The following is an 8575-nucleotide window of genomic DNA, read 5'->3' on the forward strand; positions in this document are numbered from 1 at the left end:
TTTGTCAGTGAGATCAGTAGCAATAACTGTGAAATGACGGAGTGCTTTCTCCTCTGTGCCGACATAGCTGAATTGTGTTACTTTACTGTGAGAATAAGCTTTAAAATATCCTGCTCTAATTTCAGGATGGGTCTGTAACCATAACTGGACTCTGTGGGAAGTGGCCTCTGGATAGTGATCTTTGGGCAGAGCTGGCTGAAGAGCCTTCCTACTCACCAGGAGATCCTGGCTTGACCTGCTAGTTCTTCCTTGCTGAACCTAGTTTGTCTGTCAGGCTCCTTTCTTTATTTCTTCTAATGAAAAGAAAAGACCTCACTGCACAATCCTTGTAAGTGCTTGTTCAAGACACAGAGACCCTTCCTTGCTAAGTCTTGGAAAGTGTTAAGTGGTAAATCCGGAGCTGATGGAAAGGTTACCATGACTCAGAGTTGAGCTGAAGCTGCTGTGACTGAAACACAGAGAATATTTAAAATAAACGATACAAAGTGTTTGAAGCGTCAGTTATTGTGGCATTGGGGGTAACATACAGGTTGTAGGGGGATGTTAGCGTTTTGGTATTGGACGGCATATACATATACACAGTCTGTCATGTCCCCAATGCGGGGTATACGGTGGGTGAGTTCAAGGTACAGCCAGCAAGCAGTGAGGGCACATCACTCATACAAACAGGTTATGGATAGTCGTGGGCATGAATAAATGAGCGGACTGGGTAATGATGATAGGATGACCTTCACAGGGCAGAGTTCAGTTTGGTTGTTTCAGGGCTCAGGGGATAAAGTCCAACAGGGGAAGTTTACAGGTCTCTTCCCCCTTGTGGGTGCATGAAGTCACGCCAGCTCACTCTTGGTATTGACGGTGGCCGGTGACGTGCTCTGTGTAAATGTCAGTATCTGATCACAGCAGCTTGTGGGAGAAATGCATGTTAGAAGCCCTCTGTCAGCTCAGCTGTGGCTTTCTGTGCACTGAGCCAGCCTGCTCAAGGTCTGCAAGTCTTGAGGGAAATGGGAACATTTTACTTTGGAATTTGAAGGTGTAGTCTTGGACCATCAAGTGGAGTGGTTGCAGAGGGCCTGCTGGGAAGGCACCATGGCTTAGTAGGCTAAGGCACCTATCTAGTAAACAGGAGATCCTGGGTTCAACTCCCAGTGGTGCCTTGTTCTATAGCTTTTTGTCTCCTCTGCTCACATTTTCCTGTGTCTTCCTAGGAAACAGAAGAGACCTCCCTTGACAATCCAAGTAATTGCTTGTGAAGGAAAAACTTCTTTCCAACGGAGCATTGGAGAGAATCAAATCCTCAGTCTGGTGTTGATGAAAAGGCTATTGGCATTGGCAAGGAGGTTGCTTCCGCTGCAATTTGCTGTGACAGGAGACCCTGTGTTGTGCAGCCATGCAATTCACTGGGGATATCTGTGCACAGAGCCCCTTCTAGAGGGTTCTCTGCAGGGCTTGCAGGAAATGGAGAATGACTGTCCTTTCACTTTTCATGTTATTGTTGATGAAAAATGGAGCAGTTCGGGGAGAAGTCCCAGAGCGTGGCACCATGGCAGAGCCTGCCAAGAGAGCTGCTGGATAAAGAGCAGATTCAGGATCCAGCATCCAGTGCTGCCTTGCTGAACGTGCCTCCTCTTGTCCCCTTTTGGTCAATCTTTTTTGTTAACGGAGAAGCCCGACTCTGGCTAGCCATACAAATGCTTGCAACAGAAACGGGTCTTTTTGCTGACAACTGTCAAAAGGAGGCTTTGGATAAACATGGAAACAAGGTCAAGGTCACTGAAACTCATCTTGCATGTGCAGCTGTTGAAGCTACAAGGCAGAGCACTAAGCACAGTATTACCACGGCTGGTCACAGCAGGATCTCTGTGTGGGGGGATCCGTGGGGTACAATCCCAAACTGTGGAACTGCTCTGTCCTCTTATCTCTTCAGCCTGGGCTGTGTCTTACAATGCTGCAGTAGTGACAAGCAGCAAAACCCCCTCCATGTGCTGTGATCACTCAGCCACCAACATGCAGCAATGCACCCAACTAAGTTGCATGAATGCTCTATAAGCCACTCCTCAATTATACATAGAGAGACACCAGCATATCTTCCTCAGCCCTCAGCCTTGCACCTCAGAAATGTACCGTCTTACACTGCTCAAAACCTCTTGAAAAGTTCAAGCTCATTAATTAATTCACCACTTCCTCAAAAAGAAAGTGAACATGCACCAGCCTTTTTAATCTGAACAGCTTTCCCAAGCACTTTGGACAATTTCACAAGTAAGTATAAAACATTAAAATAAGTTTATTAACTACAGAAAGATAGATTATAAGTGATTATAAGTGTTAGGCAGAGAGGTCAACAACTGTTTCTCTGTATGTCACAGCCCCCATACCGTCGACCCCGGTGGTGATTTCCCCATGTTACAAAAGCTGGCTGGCCTGACACTTAACCCCTCTGTGGAGTGTGGCGGGGGCTGCAGCTCACCCACTGTGGGGCAGGAGGGCCCAGGTGTGGGGCACTGGGCTCCGATGCACCTGGAGAGCAGCTCAGGTGAGGCAGGGCAGGGCGTGTGGTGTCCGTTCTGTGTTGCCTGGTGCTGGGCCAGTGCACAATCCCCAGCCACGCCGCACAGCGCGCCCCGAGAGGGGACAGGGGGCCAAGCAGACGATCCAGCACGAGGGGGAGAGGATGTGTGGTTGGGGGGAGGAAAAGCCTTGGGCTGCACTGGGGGAGTGCAGAGCAGGAGTGACACCCCAAAAACCTGCAGGAAAGGGATGGACAGGTGGGGTGGGTGGATAGAAGAGGCAGCAGGACTAAAATCTAAAAGGGGAGTGTGGGATCTAGTGGTCAGAACGGGGGAGGGGAGTTGGTGGTCAGAATTCCTGGGTTCTATCTCCAGCCCTGGGAGGGGAGTGGGGTCCAGTGGTTAGAGTGTGTGTCGGGGGGGAGCCAGGACTCCTGGGTTCTCTCCCTGGCTCTGACTCTCTCTTGTGCAATCCCGCGGCAGTTACCCAACTCACCAGCGTGTGGGAGCGAGGGGCTGGGACCGGGTTGTGACACAGCCCAGAGTCCCGTACTGCCCCTTTGTTACCCAACCGGGGCAGGGTGGGGGAGGGCCTGGGAGACCCGCTAAGAAAGGCGCTTCTGGTGGGTCTGTGTGTGGGTCACGCTGCCCCCGGCTGGATAGACCCCTCTAGGTCAGAACCAGTCTCAGCCCAGGTCAGACCCTGGGAGCCCAGCCCCCTCTGTCGCCATGGCCATGTCTATTGGTCTCCTGGAAAGGTCCATTCTCATGGGTAGCTGTCCAGTGGCAGTGAGTTCCACAGGCCTCGGCACAGGCTGTGTGGGGCAGGAGGTCCTTGTGTTGGGAGCAGTGGGAGTGAACTGTGTGCGGTCGTGTCTCTGAGCACAACTGCGAATATTCTGGTGTGTGTGTGTGTGTGATTGTGAGTGTGGCTGGGGGTGTGATTGTTTGTCTCTTTGGGGGTTGGGCTAGCATGCCCATCTGGGTGTGTTGTGTGTGAGTGTTCTTGGGACTGAGAGTCCCTTTGTGCATCAATGTGTGTGTGTGTGTCACTTGCTGCAGGATACAAAATCCTGCAAAGCCACCACACGTGTACACACACACACACACACACACACACACACAGAGCGGGGCTCAGCCACACCAGCAGGGGGCAGCAGGGACACACACGTCTCTCCTGGGCCAGCTTGGACAATTTCCCATCACGACCCGGCACAGTGCTGGTGCCCACACACGGGGGTGGGCAGTAACTGAGCAGAGTGGGGGGCAGATGTGCTGGATTCAGAAGGAAGCACTTTGGGAAAATCAGTCGAGGCCCTTAGCAGAGCTGGGACACAGACCCAGTGACCCCTGCACCACCCTGGGAGGAGTGGGGTCAGTGGTCAGAGCAGGAGGGCTGGGCACCAGGACCCTGGGTTCTATCCTTGGCTCTGGGAGTGGAGGGTCTAGAGCAGGGGACTGGGAGCCAGGACTCCTGGGTTCCATTGGGGAGACTGTTTTTTCCTGTGCTCCCCTCCCTAGAGATCCCAGCCCAGACCCCTAGTGGAGAGTGAGTGGGAGCGGGGGAAGTTGCTCTCCCACTTCAGAAACATGATTCAACCTCCCCTCCACCATGGGCTGTGACATCATGGACCCCTCCCTCCCCCAGGCAGACAGTAGAAGCCCCGCCCACCAGAGAATGTGGGGGTCTACTTGCACCCACAACAATCCCACTCATGGTTGCAAAAAAACCCCACAGCCCCACAAACCACTGCTAGGACAGGATCTGCTGCTTTCTTTCCACCACGAGCTGCTCCCCGCCAGGCACCACACCCCATTCACACGCCTTTGGTCACTATGCAGCTCAGTAGCAATCACTGCCCCGAAGTGACTCCGGTGCAGGCACCCACAGCACGAACTCCCCACACCGGATTCTGTCCACACGCAGAGAATTCTCTCCGCCGGGCTCCTTCGGTTCCTCTCGCTGCTCCCCGTCCTGCCGCCAGACACTGCTCATCTGCATAGCCCCGCCCATGGACACGTGACACCTTCTGTCGTTTTGGTCTCTAGCGAATGAGCCGCCTGCAGAGAGTGAACACGTCAGCGCACGTCACAGCCCCAGCGCACGTCACAGCCGCCGGGCGGGGATTGTCTGTGAGCCCCGCGCTGGGGGCGGGGCTTCAGGGAGAGACCCAGCCCCATAGACAGCCTGGGGCAGGGAGATATTGGGGAGGATGAGGATGGGGGAGAAGGGGAGGAGAGACCCAGCCCCATAGACAGCCTGGGGCAGGGAGATATTGGGGTCAGGAGGGGAGAAGGGGGTTGGCAGAGACCCAGCCCGGGGTGCAGGGAAATGGGGTGGGGTGGAGGGAGACATGTGGGGTGGGGGTGGGGTGTGTGAAATGCTGGTCCAGGAAACTGAGTCACTCCCAGGACATCGTGTGCAGGGAGAGCACAGGGGCAGGGAGAGAGCCCCAGCCCCAGCCCCACAGAGCCCCAGAGGGATATTGGGGGCAGGGGAGGATGGAGAGGAGAAACCCAGCCCCATAGACCCCTAGAGGCAGTGGGATATAGGGGTAGGAGAGGGGATGGCAGAGGAGAGACCCATCTCCATAGACCCCAGAGGCAGGAAATGAGGGGAGAAGGGGGAGGGAGGATCCAGCCATATAGACCTGTAGGGGCAGGGAGATATTGGGGTAGGAGGAGAGAAGGGGGGTTAGCAGAGACCCAGCCCGGGGTGCAGGGGAAATGGGGTGGTTTGGAGGGAACTGGGGAGGAGAAGAGACACAGGGCAGGACACATGGTGGGACAGGGAAACTGACTCACTCCGAATACATGCAGGGCAGGGCGGAGGCAGATCAAGCTGGTCCCAGGGTAATTTCGGGGGGTTCTGATTCCCCACTCAGCCGGGGGGCTCCCCTCTGGGCTGAGGAGCCCTGGGGTAGGGCGGGTGCAGGTGCTGGGTGTGTGTGTCAGGCTGGGGGAGCTGCCTGGGCAGAGGGGCTGGAACCAGGGGCGGCTCCAGGCACCAGCACACCAAGCGCCTGGTTGGGAGGCAAGCTGCAGGGGCTCTGCTGGTCACCTCGAGGGCAGCAGGCCCCTCCCCCACTCTACCCCACTCTACCCCCCTCCCCTCCCAGAGCTGGGGGAGAACCCAGGAGTCCTGGCTCCCAGCCCTGCCCCTCCTCCGGCTCCTGAGGTGAACTCGCCTGTTCCGGGGTCTCGGCCCGGCCCTGCCCCCCCGCAGCCGCGCCCCCAGGGCCCCCCCTTCTGCCTGCTTCTCCCTTGGCCTCGTCTCTCCCCACTCGGGAGTCGCGGCTGTTGGATGGAGGGGAGCTTTGTCTAATGGAGATTCAGTCCTGCCTGGAATATCATAGCAGCTGGAGGCTGCCTGCCCCTACCCCTTTGAGCTCTGCTTGCAGAGGCAATAAAGTCAGTGTTGTTTCAAATTCCTGCATTCTTTATTACTTCATCACACAAATGGGGGATAACTGCCACGGTAGCTGAGGAGGGGTGAGGGAGGAGGGAAGTAATAGGTGGAGTTTTGCAGGGACACCCCCTAGAATTACATGCAACTCATCATTGCTGTGGGATGTCTGGGGCTCTGATCCAGAGCAGCTGTTTGCCTCTATAGTTCTTTAGTAGGCTTGCCCGATAGTCCAGACAGGACTGACTCTCCCTTTAGACAAAACTTAAAGAACAGAATGATCTGGGGAGTCATTCCCATTTTGTCCATGCACCTCTGGTCAATCTCACTGAGACTGGCTAAGAGCACTTAGAACAGCAGCAGATGACACAGTGTAACTGTCATGGTCAACTTGCAAACCAGCAGATTTAAATTTTATTAGAGAATATTTAAAATAAACGATACAAAGTGTTTGATGCGTCAGTTATTGTGTCATTGGGGGTAACATACAGGTTGTGGGGGGATGTTAGCGTTTTGGTGTTAGGCAGCACATACATATACATAGTCTGTCATGTCCCCAATGCGGGGTATACGGTGGGTCAGTTCAAGGTACAGCAAGTAAACGGTGAGGGTACATCACTCATACAAACAGGTTACAGATAGTCATGGGCACGAATAAGCGGGCTGAGTAATGGGGTTGGGACGACCCTCACATGGTGGAGTACAGTTTGGTGGGTTTGGGGCTTAGGGGATAGAGTCCAACGGGGGGGGTCCACGGGTCTCGTCCCCCCTTCGTGTGCACAGAGTCACGCCCACTCACTCCTGGTATTGGCGGTGGCCGGTGATGTGCTCCGTGTAAATGTCTCTGGACCAGCGGATAGTGTCCGAGACCATTAGGCGTCTCATGAGTTGAGCGTAGCGACGGCCCACCCCACAGGTCCGCAGCACGCGTTCATTGCAAGGGTCCCAGGCGCCCAGGGCCCCCACGATCAGGGCATCGGTGCAGACCTCGTAGCCCTTTGACCGCAAGGTGTCCGCCAAGGGGGCATATTTTTCAAGCTCGAGGGCTCGGGCCTCGTGGAAGGCCGGGGTCCTATTCTCGAAGCAGGATCGTCACGTCGACGAGGATGATCTTTTTCCGGTCCTCATCCGTGATGACGATGTCCGGGCGCAGCAGGCTGTCGCTGCCGGGAATGGCGCGGTTGACGGTGATCTCTCCCAGGTGCGGGGCGATGGCCTTCACCAGGCGGTCCTGGACGGCGTTGTGGCGCAGCTGCCAGGCTCTGCCGTGGGGCCTGCAGCTGCACAGGACGTGGGGCAAGGTCTCCATGGCGTAGCCACACTTCCGGCAGCGTTTGTCCTGGTTCCCGTGGCGGACAGCTCCGTTGAGAGGGACGCAGTTCAGCCGGGCGCGGTGTATGAACCGCCAGTCGGCGAATCGGGTGAAGCTGCCTGCGGGGAGGAAGTGGTTGCTGGAGTCCCACTTGCTGGTCACCTCGAAGGCCTTGCCCTGGTCAGGTTTTTTCTTCAGGGTGTCCACGTAGAGCGCGTGGATGACGGCCTTCAGGGTCTTCTCCAGCATGCCTCTGGCTCCAGGGCTGACGATGGTGTTGTCCTCCGTCCCGATCCGCGGTACCAGGACTCCTGGCTCTCGCCGATCCTCGCTCCATACCCAGCGGCAGCCCAGTCGCTTTCCCAGTCGGCGGGTGGCGTTGCGGCGCGGGACCAAAGCGGCGACATCGCCCCTGAACCGGCCGAATTCTCCATCCAGGGAGCCGTTCAGGAAGGCGGCCACATCTTGGTCGGAGGGGGATCCGGCGATACGCTTCGCGGTGGCGGCGCGCAGGGCGGTCATCGCGATGTTCTTGACCATGGCGTCCGGGCACGTCAGGAGGCGGAAGGCGTGCGTGACGACCGCGATGTCACACAGGTCTCCCATGCGGGGGACGTTGGCGCCCCCGTGTCGGTGGGCGATGTATACGAGCTCGTTGCTGGCGTTCCGGGGTAGGGACAGCCACTTCTTCACCAGCTGCCGGATGTTGTTGTCCGCCTTGTTGAGGGGCACCTTTGCCACGGCGGACCCTCTCAGGACGAAGCGATGCGGGGATCAGGAAGGTGTTGAGGCGTTGATTTTCTGCCATGGCGCCAGCAGGGATGCGTCGATCTTAGCCGCATCCTGCAGGATCTCCCGGATTGTGTCCTCGGGGGTCTGCCGGACGCGGAAGCCCGTCGGCGTGCCGAGGTGCTGGTACGCCTGCCCCTCCGCCATGGGGACAACGGGCTCACCCTGGACGAGGAACTCTGTCGTCAGCACCGAGTCCCTCTTGCTCCCATCGATGTGGAGGGACGCGCACTTCTTGGCATTGAAATGGAGACCCGTCCAGTCCGCGGCTCTCCCGATGGTGTCGAGCATGCTCTGTAGCCTCTCGGGGTCGTCTGCGGTCAGGACCAGGTCGTCCGCGTAGGCCAAGATGCTCACCCTCTCTTCGTGTAGGTCGAAGCTGTCGGTGCCGTCAGAGATCGCCCGCAGGAGCGGCTCCATGGCGAGGTTGAAGACGATGGGGCTGAGGGGGCAGCCCTGCTTCACGCCGCTGCGGATTGGGATCTCGGCGGTCTCCCCTTCCACCGAGCGGATGGTGGTGCTGCAGCCCTCATAGAGTTCACGGATCAGGCGAAGGAAGGTCTC

The 8575-nt window shown here is 56.9% G+C and overlaps 1 non-coding gene across 1 annotated transcript; it reads left to right on the forward strand.

Moving 5' to 3' along the window:
- The first annotated feature begins 1080 nt into the window (after positions 1-1080).
- TRNAT-AGU lies at positions 1081-1154 on the forward strand. The gene has a single exon. It is a non-coding gene; the product is annotated as a tRNA-Thr (tRNA).
- Positions 1155-8575: the final 7421 nt, after the last annotated feature.

Source organism: Mauremys reevesii, linkage group 12 (assembly GCF_016161935.1).
Source record: "Mauremys reevesii isolate NIE-2019 linkage group 12, ASM1616193v1, whole genome shotgun sequence".
NCBI lineage: Eukaryota > Metazoa > Chordata > Testudines > Geoemydidae > Mauremys > Mauremys reevesii.